The sequence below is a fragment of the Penaeus monodon genome, chromosome 14 (assembly GCF_015228065.2).
Source record: "Penaeus monodon isolate SGIC_2016 chromosome 14, NSTDA_Pmon_1, whole genome shotgun sequence".
Taxonomy (NCBI): domain Eukaryota; kingdom Metazoa; phylum Arthropoda; class Malacostraca; order Decapoda; family Penaeidae; genus Penaeus; species Penaeus monodon.
This window is the reverse complement of record NC_051399.1, coordinates 12,161,127-12,174,781: the sequence shown is the minus strand read 5'-3', so window position 1 is coordinate 12,174,781 and position 13,655 is coordinate 12,161,127. Positions and strand designations below refer to the sequence as shown.

Sequence of the window (13,655 nt, the reverse complement as noted above, 5' to 3'; positions counted from 1 at the left end):
TTCTGGGTCACAAATCTCCCCATACAGAATTTATTTCAGACTGTCAAATCACATGGATAAGTTATGACTTAGCTGTACTTTTTATGTTGATGGTACTTTATGTATCATGATGCCCCTTTTTCATTAAAATGAATGCATGAATTGATATATGAATACTTTAACTAAGGCACCTAAAAATCTTACATAAAGGGGAACAATCTTTGACAAATGACCCTTTCTGCTGTAGGTGACCATGGAAGAGCAGATGATCTTTGGTGCATTCAAACCTAAATGGGGAAAAGCCTGTGAAGTGTTGCTTGAAGAGCAAGAAAAGGCTGACCTCGCACCCACAGCCTCCCATCTCTCAACAATAACATCAGGTCAGTTGTCACTTGTCTGAAGTTGAGCAAGTTTAGACTGAGATTGTGCTTGGGTGATGATTGTGCTGCAGCCAATCAGAGCTGTGTATGTGTGAAATCACTTTCCACACCTCATCACACTGCATGAACCAAAGCTCTACACATTAACTAATCCTGGCAAATATATATATATATATATATTAATAATATTTTATATAATATATTATATATGTGTGGTGGTGTGTGTGTGTTGTGTGTGTGTGTGTTTGTGTGGGGTGTATGTATTGTATGTATGTGGGTGTGTGTGTGTGTTGTGTGTGTGTGTGTATGTGTGTGGGGTGTGTGTGTGTGTGTGTGTGTGTTGGTGGTGTTTTTGTGTTATATATATATATGTTTTTTATTAAATATTTATATTATTATATAAATATATCTTTATATACTATATATATTATATATTATATCTGTGTGTGTGTGTGTGTGTGGTGTGTGTTTGTGTGTGTTTGTGTGTGTACATGTTTTGTTGTATTTATATCTCTCTATTTATCTAATATATTATATATTATTCTTCTCTTTCTACTTATCATTCTCTATCTATAATATATATATATTTATCTCTATATATTTTATATTATAAATAAATTTTAACATAGGTGCTGCACACACACACACACACACACACACCCCCACCACACCCACCACACACACACCACACAAAACACACACCCCCCACACACACCACACGTATGGTGTGTTTGTTGTTTTATGTGTGTGTTTGTGTGTTGTGTGTGGTTTACCTTTCACGGCATTCCAGTTCTTTAGCTGAAACTTAAATCACAAGTCTGATTTGTGAATAGGTGCTGTACTGTAGTGTTATGTTTAATAAGCACATTTTAGTGGAAAATGCAAAACATATTCTTTTTGTTTTCGAACTTATATTGTGTCACAAGCTGTACAGTGTTGCGTATACATATCACCAGTACACATTTATCTTTAAAGTGACTACACCTGTATTTCAGCATTATATCAAGTATATGAATGCTTGGACACAACACACACAAAACACACACACACACCACACCACACACCACACAACACACAACAACACACACACACACAAACAAACACACAATCAAAAACAAAAACACACAAAAACACACACACACACCACACACACACACACACACAACACCCCCACACACACACACACACACACCCTACACACACACACACCACACACACACACACCTACCACACACACACACAAAACACACACCTACACACACACCACCTACAACACACACACCTACCCACACACAACCTACACACACACACACACACACACACAACCCCCCCACCCCTTCACCAACACACACACACACACACCCTACAACACACAAACATACACACAAACATCCCGCACAACACCACACCACACACACACACACACACACACACCACAACACACACACACACACCCACACACACACCACACACCAACCAACCACACAGGTTTTTAACACAACACCATTTTTTGCAGGGGGGGGGGGCAAATTATTAATTCTGAAAATGAGTTAATTCCCAAGTCACCAAGTCATTTCATGATATTTATATCATGGGTAATTCCTTTTTCATCATGAGCAGAGATTGAAATTTCCTTTTTTCACTATAGACAGATTTCATAATGTGTTTGGAGTAGCCACATTTATAGGTACAATTAGTGCATGGAAATGATGATAATAAAGCAAAACCAAAGTAGGAATGGTATACTTCTAAGTACAAAACAAAAATTAGTTTGTTGCTTTAAAGTTTCCCAACTTGAAGCAGTGCACTTGGCTTAGGTAAGATGATTTCATGCCAGATGATTATGAGTTGTGAGCTCCCAGCTGGCCTGGGGAAAGAAAGTTGCTGACCCTGTTATAGAGAAAAAATATACATACATAAAAGTGTTGTATAGGTCACTGTTTCCAATGGGAATTTTAAATTACTGTATAAAACTTTCATCTCCTATATAGTCATTTCATGCTTCTGTAGATACAAGGGGTCCTTGTCTTTTGTATAAGGAAGAAATATTATAAAGGAAACTGTAGCCAATGTCAATTCATTACTTTTCCATGAAGGGGGTATGTGAAAGTTTCATATGTTTTCCCATCTCTGTTTTTTTTGTGTTTGTGTGTCTATTCATGTACAGTGTTTGGCTGTCTCCATCTTGGTCATGACTTGCTGGGGTCATTATGTACATGTGTTTGTGTCTGTATCCATCTTTGGTCTTGACTGTCTATGTATCATACCAATCCCATTCCATGTTATTCATCATACAATATCGGGGCTAACAACCAACACGTTTTCATATTATTGATATCTGTTTTCCTCATGACAATGAAATGGATCAAGGAATTTGATGAGGATTTTTAATACTATCATATATATCTTATAATATTTCATTTCATCTCATAAACATTTTTTTATAGTAATATGAACAACATCCTTTCTTGCATACATTGCTGATAGATAGTTGTATGTTTTGCTTTGTCATTATGCATCCTGAAAAGTAATAAGAGAAATGTTATGAACGTCTGACTAGAAAACATCCACCTAATAAAAAGAAATAGGTAGTCTTTAAAAAAGTCTTCATCAATGAATTGCATACCATTTATCTCCAGACATTTTTTTTTAAATTGTTAATATTGTCCAGATACTAGAATTTGTCCTTCTATTCAATTATATATTTTTAAAGGCACCAACACTTAAATGATTACAATATATATTGCTCATGCAGCCCAAAGAGAAATAATCCCCCAAGAACATGAAAAAAAAGTTGAGTAAAAAGCATTTGATGAAAAAGAAAGAAATTTGGGAAAGCCTGGCCAAACTAACATAAAAATAAGTTTTTAGATAGACTTATATTTAAACTAACCCTTTAGACAGTGGCGATGAGATGGGTGATGGTGACAGTGTGAGGCTCATCGTGCAGACCAACCTGGTGGCCCACTTCACTATCCACGATCACCTACATACTCACCCATTTGAAAAAGTAAGTAGATAGCGGGGTCTGATATAGGGGACATTATGACCAAACCTATTAAAATTTTGGATTTGCAAAGGTGTTACTCCTTTTCTTCTTCTATTAATACAATTTACACTTTTTCAGTCCTGTCATTAGATGATCATTGTCCCCTCACCCCACTTAGATTATTTCCTCCCAGACAGAGAAAAGCAATGTACTTGACCTACATTCTAGTATTATTAAAAAACACATAACTGAAATGAATTGATATGAAGATACATCCAAGCACTAAAAAAAAAAAACACAATTATGACAGGTTACTTTCACAAACAAATTATGTTATAAACCTTTTATATCACATCACCATCATCATAATCATCAGACACTGAATATTGTGTTGCTCATGTACCATTGTATTTTGTCATTGTTGATCACAATATTATAATAAAAGGCTTTGGTAACAACAGCTAGCTTTATATGCTTTGAAAATAAGCTTTGCTGATTTATGCAGCCGTTGTATTGTAATAATTGTAAAAATGAATGTTCAGTTACCATGTATAAAATGCGCTGTATTTTTTTTTAAAATTTCCAGTTTATGACAGTAAGTATAAAAGGTTTTATTTTATGTACATATCACCACAGAATTTGCTTGCCATCCACTGCACACAGCTTTTGGAACAAACAATGCAGATTGTGAATAATTAGCGATTATTTCTTGGCATCCACTGTCACAGCTTTTGTAACAACAATGCAGATTGTATGAATAATTTGAGATTATTTCCTCTTTCCCGGCACTGTTCATTGAATTACAGAAGCTGTAGTTATGTAAATGTGTGTGTGTGGTGTGTGTGTGTGGGTGTGTGTGTGTGTGGTGTGTGTGTGTGTGTGGTGTGTGTGTGCGGGTGCAGCGGCGTGTAATGTTTTTTTTTGTGTGTGTATGTTGGGGTTGTGGGGTGCGGGGTGTGTGTGTGTGGGGTGTGGGTGTGTGTGTGGTGTGTGTTTTGTGTGTGTGTGGTGGTTTGGTGTGCATGGTGCATGCGTGCGTGTGCGTGTACTTTTTTTTTTTTTTTTTTTTTTTTTTTTTTTTTTTTTTTTTTTTTTTTTTTTTTTGTTGTTGTGTGCTGGGTGCATGCGTGCGTGCGTGTGCGTGTACATGTGTGTTTTTTTTTTTTTTTTTTTTTTTTTTTTTTTTTTTTTTGGTTGTTTGTGTTTTTTTTTTTTTTTTTTTTGTGTGTGTTTGTGTATGTGTTTTTTGTTTGTGTTGTTGTGTTTTTGTGTGGTGTGTGTGTGTGTGCATGGGTGCATGGTGGGGGTGTGGTGTAAAGTGTTTTTTTGTGTGTGTGTGTTGTGTGTGTTTGTGTGTGTGTGTGTGTGTGTGTACATATGCCAGATAGTGTATATATATAGCCCGGGGGGGCATTGTGTGTTTTTTTTGTGTTATTGTGTGTTTTTTTGTGTGTGTGTTTTGTGTTTTTTTTGTGTATGTGTTTTGTGTTTATTTGTGTATGTTGTGTGTGTGTTGTGGTGCAATTTTTTTTTTTTTGTGTGTGTGTTTTGTTTTTTTGTTTGGTTTTTTTTTGTGTTGTTTTGTTTTTGTGTTTTGGGATTGGTTTTGTGTGGTTTTTTTGGGGGTGTGTGTGTTTGTGTGTGTGTGTGTGGTTGTGTGTGTATGCGTGTGGGGTGGTGTGTGTGTGTTTTGTGTGTGTGTGTGTGTGTGTGTGTGTGTGTGTGTGTGTGTGTTAAAATGCCAGATATGTGTATAAAATAAGCAGGGGGGGGGGCACCAGAATGCCCTCACCGCATTCAAAGGTACCCCCCACTGAATTTATCTTGGTAATGACCCTGATCAGATAAACAATGGAAAGGGGGTCTGAAGCAATTACCTTAAAAATCATTATATCATTGGCATTACAGAGCAGTGTATAATTTTTCATGTATGTTCATATATCTATGATATACAGGTAAAAGTGGAAATATGTGATGAGTTGATGAGACATTTATGATCTATAATACATTGTTGTATTATAATTATGATTTAATATATAACCCTTTTATCATCTCACAGGAGAGACTGGTGAAGGAGAGAGCTCTGTGGTTAATGGAGGGAGGAGATGGATGTAAGTTCCTGCAGTCGTCACCACTTCTCTCCCATCCCTGTTTTAAAAGCACCAACCTCAGATGTTGAATCCACTGCACCTTCCCATGCCTCCAGCTTCTCCCCATATAACCAAACAATTTGTCACTTTCCAGGTAACCACAAAAATACTTCATTGTTATGATCATTATTGTTGTTGGTTTCATAGCTTTTATTATATGTAAATTTGTCAACTAATGTACTGATCTACATTGATTGGGTAAAGAAATTATTGCATTACAGAGAATAACATTTTTTTAAGTGTTTTAAGTCAAACAAACTACAATACTGGATTATAAGTCTTGTGGTTTTCCCCTTCCAGAGCTTCTTCATTACGTTGTTCCTCAACCTCCACCTCACCTAAACACAGCACAAGTGGGCAAACCATTAGGGGTGCCAACTCTTAGGAATGAAGGCAGAGAGTCTTCACCTATAGGAAGGGTTTGTAAAAAATATTTTGCATTTTTAGCTTCAGGCAATTACAATAAGATTTTAAAAAGATGATCAGAGTTAGCAGTAAAGATTTTGGTGCTAAAACCCTTGTTTTAGACAAGAAATTGCAATTTAAATTCATCATTTGGTTGTCTGTTTGCACATGGTTTAATTTAAATTTTATAATATCCCTTTTTAATAGATTTCAGTGTCAAATTTAAATTTTTCTCCACTGCGTCGTAGTCGACCCCAGTCACTTAATCTGGGTCTTTGGGGTTTTATGACCCAGATGCCTCAAGTCCTGAACTCCACAGCAAGATAATCTCAAGGATGGAGAAATTTCCTCAGGCATCCTTACCAGATTTACCAGGTGCAGTGGCGGGGAAAGAACACGTCACCCTTGCAGAGCAATTCTCCTCCAACTCCATGGAGAAGCTACGCCGCCTTAAGTATAAACTCCACCGTGCCTAGGCTCTCATGATGGCCCACTAAGCTTCCCTTCAATGATCTGAAACATCACCTTTGTTTTGGCACTCCTACACGACCATCACCAGTAGCCACACCAGACCCCGAAGTGACTAGCCAAATGCTAATTCATTGAGCCTTCACAGACCACTAACACCCTTATTAAAAAAAATGCTCATGATTTTTTCACCTGGACGCATAACTTGCAAATTGCCATCTGCTGATCGTGAAACCCCAGTTTAAGACAACATGCTGGGAATAATTATTTTCATATCATATAGACTTAATAAGAAGCTTTCCATTTTGAAATAAGGGACATATAAACAAACACAGATGCGCACGCACACTCACACTCTCAGGCACACTCGCACTCACACTCACACTCCTACACACACTCCCACACACACTCCCACCCACCCACACACACACTCACACACACACTCACACACACACTCGCACAACCCCAACGCACACAACAGAACAACACCACCACAACGCACACACACAAACGCACACACACAAACGCCACCCCACAAACCACACACAAAGGGACAACAAAGGACACACAAAAGCACCACAAAGCACACACAAACCACACACAAATGCCAACAACACACACACACACAAAACACACACACACACACACACACACACACACACACCAAAAGGGCAAAAACCTTTATTTTTTATATACTGCAATTATTTAAACAAAAAGTAGTAGTTGTGAATATCTTTATTCATCTTAATTTATACCAATTTTGGGATTTAAATACCTATTTCTATGAATGAACCTGATTAGTGATATCCAACAGAGAAAAGGTGCTATGCTGTCACCAGACAGGGAGCTTTCTACAAGTCATCAATATGTGATAGAGAAATAAGACTGCTTATGGCTGTGACAGTTGTTGAATTTATTTCTAGAGATTCATTCACATGATGCAATGCTTATTTTCATCTGATATTTAATGGTTAGGGAGTGCTCGAGTCCTTTCATTTACATTTTTATATTATAATTTTTCTTTTTTCTTAGTGTTAATGAAACACTTAAAGACACAAACTTTAAGGGCCCATTTATTTTTTGTGTCTCATTAGATACTGTGGTGCTATTACCTATGTTTAATTATTTTAAAGAGGCAATCTTGCTTCTTTATGAAGCTTGCAGTTTTAAAAATGACATTAGTATTCTTATTATTTTAGTAGACACTTGTTTACAACAAACCAACATTATAAAGTGGTGTTGGCTCTTTTATTAAGTATGTGCCAATTGTGATACTTTAAATCATCCATATATGTGCTGGTGGCAACACCAGTTCCATGTAAGAGCAGTAAGTCAGATGACATATGTAAGTATTACTCTACTGAATGAAGCAATTTCTCTTGGTTTGTATTTATTACTTTGACTGACATATTAATATGTGGATATCTAACTCTTGATAATATAACTGTGACATTCTGTTCTTAAATATGTGTCAAACTTTTCACAGACTTATTGTGTATATTTATTAGTAATAATAACTTACTATCATAAGCTACTGAATGTACATGCTATACACAGTAATAAACTTTTATAATTTACACCAGGGGTTGCCTGTGTTAAGATTTTTCTTATTCAAATTTAATCTGAATGTTCAGGGCAGATTATCAAGGGTTTTTATTGAGTGAAAAATTAGCCTTCAAAATTTGGGGGAAAATTTTTAAAGAATGCAATAGTCTTAGATAATGCTTGATATGCATTCATTTTCTACATCCGTTCCTCCCATGTATCAATTGGACCCTTGTAGGTTCAAGTGAGCATTTAATGTTAATATCACCATTACCAATACGTATTAAACTGTTCTTGTCCCTTTGTTAAATGTTTCACATCCATTGTTATTCTACTAAAAGAATGTCATCTACTTCAGTGTTTCCTTTCATCACACTCAATTCCAGCAACAGCATATCCCTGCCATTGAATGGGTGGAGGCAAGGAGTTTCTTGTAGCAGACACTGCAAGAACTTTGCACATACAATTGGTGTGATTGCCTTTTTATTCCATGGTTTAATTGTCCTTTATTCTAGGTAAGACTTTTTTTCTTCTTTAATGAGAACATTTCCTAATTAGATTAGTGTACCTGAAGATAAAAAAGCAAGATGCAATGGGAACTTCTTGATAGCCAACTATGATTAACAGGAAAATATTTTTTGAATTTATTGTAGATATTCTCATAGATTCTCTCATACCTCAACTACTTGCAATGTATTGGTGTGTTTCTTAGATAAACCATCACCTGTAGGAATAAACACATTGTAATTGGCAATATCAATCACTCATGTTCATGCATTTTATGAGAGCTGAATTATGTTTCAGAATGAGTATCATTTTGTGCGAATTAATCATGGAATATAATGTGTTTCCATTTGCATTTATCTTCATAGATCCTTTTTAAGATAAGGGTCATTTCATATCATAACATTATCATCATAGTTACACATGTTGTAATGGTATTGTTTGATTTTAAACAATATTTAGTGCATCTATTTGTAAATCTATTTATGTTTACTTAACTAAGTAGTCTTTATGTTATTAATGTTTATTTTATTACCTATAATATAATAATGATTTGAATGGGTATTTATTGGTCTGTGCTTTATATTCATGTAACCATTTTCTGTTGTTACAAATGTGTACAACAGGGCATTTACAGGAAGTTTATAAATAAACTGAAAACTATAAACGTAGTTTATATCTCCATTGAGCTAAAGTATATAAAGTATATATTACATTGCTATATCAGAGGCAGAAATCAGATATTTTTATTATTACTTGTCTGTTTTTTCTCTCATTCACACAATTCCATATTGGCATTTGAATTTTTTTTGGCAAATGCTTGCCTTGTCATTTTAGCTATAATTATCAGGCTGTGAATTAATAATATTTATGATGTTTGCTGCAGTTACACCATACATACTAACTTCACTTAATTTATTCATTTATAAATTTTCTTTTTTATAATACCAAAGAAAATTACGTGAATGGTCAAAGGGCAATGAGTCTACCATTCAATTCCCACAATCCATATATTGGCAAGCAGATCCGATTTTACCTGTATGCAAGCAAGGGTTCCCAATTATTTAGGTCTGATATGAAATAATATGACAAAATGAAAACATCACTTACTTAACTGAACCCAATTAAATATGATTTGGGTAGAACACCTTAATTTAACAAAAATGACATACTCTTGCTGAATGATATCATTACAGTCTACGTTGACTAGAAAATACATTTGTTCTATGTAAAGACTACACGTACCTGAAGGGTTTAGCATGAAAATTAACTAATGTCTCAATCAAAATTATATAATGTAATTCATGTCATTTGTTCTCTAACTTAGGGAATTTCAGATTTTTTGTGTGCCATGCATCGTTTAGGGACTTAGAAGATAGAATAAAAGCTGAAAAGAACAGTGAAGTGAGAGCAGTATATTCTGAGAAATACTAATATTTGGTGTGAAAATGTGCAGTTACCTTAATATTTGTTCATTCATTCTTTACAGCTCTCTTCTGTTACACTAACCTCAATTAAAAGGACAAAAGAGAAAAGGTAAATCTTCCTCAGTTTCAAACCCTTTAAACCCTTTTAGAGGCCCCCAATTGAAAGAGTGACCGTTGGTCATCTCTTGTGCACTTGTTAAGGTCTGCAGGAAATTTATGTCGTAAATGGTAGCAAGAGAGCTGTAAAGAATGAATGAACAAATATGTGGTATTTGCACATTTTCACCCCAAAATATTATATTCTCGAATTACGCTCTCACTTCACTGTCTTTTCAGCTTTTATTCTATCTTCTAAGTCCCTAAACGATGCATGGCACAAAAAATCTGAAATTCCCTAAGTTAGAGAACAAATGACATGAATTACATTATATAATTTTGATTGAGACATTAGTTAATTTTCATGCTAAACCCTTCAGGTACGTGTAGTCTTTACATAGAACAAATGTATTTTCTAGTCAACGTAGACTGTAATGATATCATTCAGCAAGAGTATGTCATTTTGTTAAATTTAAGGTGTTCTAGCAAATCATATTTAATTGGGTTCAGTTAAGTAAGCTGATGTTTTCATTTTGTCATTATATATTCATATCAGACCTAAATAATATGGGAACCCTTGCTTGCATACGGGGTAAAATCTGGATGCTGCTTGCCAATATATGGATTGTGTGGAATTGAATGGTAAACTCATTGCCCTTTGCCCATTCACTAATTTTCTTTGGAAATTAAAAAAAGAAAATTTATAATGAATAAATTAAGTGAAGTTAGTATGTATGGTGTAACTGCAGCAACTCATAAATATTATTAATTCACAGCCTGATAATTATAGCTAAAATGACAAGGCAAGCATTTGCCAAAAAAAATTCAAATGCCAATATGGAATTGTGTGAATGAGAGAAAAAACAGACAAGTAATAATAAAAATATCTGATTTCTGCCTTCTGATATAGCAATGTAATATATACTTTTATATCTTTAGCTCAATGGAAAATTAAAACTACGTTTTAGTTTTCAGTTTATTTATAAACTTCCTGTAAATGCCCTGTTGTACACATTTGTAACAACAGAAAATGGTTTTACATGAATAAAAGCACAGCCCAAATAATACCCATTCAAATCATTATTATTTTATAGGTAATAAATAAACATTAATACCATAAAGACTACTTAGTTAAGTAAACATAAATAGATTTACAAATAGATGCACTAAATATTGTTTAAAAATCAAACAATACCATTACAACATGTGTAACTATGATGATAATGTTATGATATGAAATGACCCTTATCTTAAAAAGGATCTATGAAGATAATGCAAATGGAAACACATTATATTCCATGATTAATTCGCACAAAATGATACTCATTCTGAAACATAATTCAGCTCTCAAAAAATGCATGAACATGAGTGATTGATATTGCCAAATTTAAACAATGTGTTTATTCCTACAGGTGATGGTTTATCTAAGAAAACACACCAATACATTGCAAGTAGTTGGGGTATGAGAGAATCTATGAGAATATCTACAATCATTCAAAAAATATTTCCTGTTAATCATAGTTGGCTATCAAGAATTTCCCATTGCATCTTGCTCTTTTATCTTCAGGTACACTAATCTAATTATGTAATTTTCTCTTTAAAAAGATACAAGTCTTACCTAGAAATAAAGGACAATTAACAGGAATAAAAAGGCAATCACACCAATTGTATGTGCAAAGTTTTTGCAGTGTCTGCTACAAGAAACTCCTTGTCCCCACCCATTCAATGGCAGGGATATGCTGTTGCTGGAATTGAGTGTGATGAAAGGTAAACACTGAAGTAGATGACATTCTTTCTTAGTAGAATAAACAATGGATGTGAAACATTTAACAAAGGGACAAGAACATTTAACATACGTATTGGGTAATGGTGATATTAACATTAAATGCTCACTTGAACCTACAAGGGTCCAATTGATACATGGGAGGAACGGATGTAGAAAATGAATGCATATAAACCTTATCTAAGACTATTGCATTTTTTAAAAATTTCCTCCAATTGAAGGCAAATTTTTCACTCAATCAAAACTTTGATAATCTGCCCTGAAACATTCAATTAAATTTGAATAAGAAAATCTTAACACAGGCACACTGGTGTAAATTATCAAGTATTACTGTGTAAAAGCATGTACATTCAGTAGCTTATGATAGTAAGTTATTATTACTAATAAATATACACAAAAGTCTGTGAAAAGTTTGACACATTTTTTAAGAACAGAATGTCACAGTTCATATTATCAAGAGTTAGATATCCACATATTAATATGTCAGTCAAGTAATAAATACAAACCAAGAGAACATTGCTTCATTCAGTAGAGTAATACTTACATATGTCATCTGACTTACTGCTCTTACATGGAACTGGTGTTGCCACCAGCACATATATGGATGTATTATAAGTATCACAATTGGCACATACTTAATAAAAGAGCCAACACCACTTATATAATGTTGGATTTGTAAACAAGTGTCTACTAAAAAAATAAGAATCCTAATGTCATTTTTAAAACTGCAAGCTTCATAAAGAAGCAAGATTGCCTCTTTAAAATAATTAAACATAGGTAATAGCACCACAGTATCTAATGAGACACAAAAAATAAATTGGGCCCTTAAAAGTTATGTGTTTTTAAGTTTTTTCATTAACACTAAGAAAAAAAAAATTATAATATAAAAATGTAAATGAAAGGACTCGAGCACTCCCTAACCATTAAATATCAGATGAAAATAAGCATTGCATCATGTGAATGAATCTCTAGAAAATAAATTGCAACAACTGTCACAGCCATAAGCGTCTTATTTCTCTATCACATATTGATGATTTGTAGAAAGCTCCCTGTCTGGTGACAGCATAGCACCTTTTTCTCTGTGGATATCACTAATCAGTTCATTCATAGAAACTAGGTATTTAAATCCCAAAATTGGTTAAATCTAAGATGAATAAGATATTCACAACTCTACTTTTTGTTTCAAATAATTGCAGTATATACAAAAAAAGGTTTTGCCCTTTTGGTTGTGTGTGTGTGTGTGTGTGTTTGTGTGGGGGTGTGTGTGTGTGTGTGTGTGTGTGTGTATCTGTGTGTGTGTGTGTGTGTGTGTTGTGTTTGTTTTGTGTGTGTGTTGTTGCGCATTGTTTTGTGCGTTTGTGTGTGCTTTGTGGGTGCTTTTGTGTGTCCTTTGTTGCCCCTTTTGTGTGTGTGTTTTGTGGGTGGCTTTTTGTGTGTGTGCTTTTGTGGTGTGTGCGTTTTGTGTGGTGTTGCTTCTGTTGTGTGCGCTTTTTTTGTGTGAGTGTGTGTGTGAGTGTGTGTGTGAGTGTGTGGGAGTGTGTGTGGGAGTGTGTGTAGGAGTGTGAGTGTGAGTGCGAGTGTGCCTGAGAGTGTGAGTGTGCGTGCGCATCTGTGTTTGTTTATATGTCCCTTATTTCTAAATGGAAAGCTTCTTATTAAGTCTATATGATATGAAAATAATTATTCCAGCAGGGTTGTCTTAAACTGGGGTTTCACGATCACAGATGGCAATTTGCAAGTTATGCGTCCAGGTGAAGAATCATGAGCATTTGTTTAATAAGGGTGTTAGTGGTCTGCTTGAAGGCTCAATTGAATTAGCATTTTGGCTAGTCACTTCTGGGTCTGGTTTTGGCTACTGGTGATGGTCGTGTAGGATTTGCCAAAACTAAGGGATGTTTCAGCATCATCTGAAGGGAAGCTTAGTGGCCA

The 13,655-nt window shown here is 34.8% G+C and overlaps 2 pseudogenes; one reads left to right on the top strand and one right to left on the bottom strand.

Moving 5' to 3' along the window:
- Nucleotides 1-232: 232 nt before the first annotated feature.
- On the top strand, nt 233-6,762 carry LOC119581242 (annotated as a pseudogene).
- Nucleotides 6,763-13,236: 6,474 nt separating this feature from the next.
- Nucleotides 13,237-13,655, bottom strand: part of LOC119580580 — a 2,867-nt pseudogene continuing 2,448 nt past the window's right edge.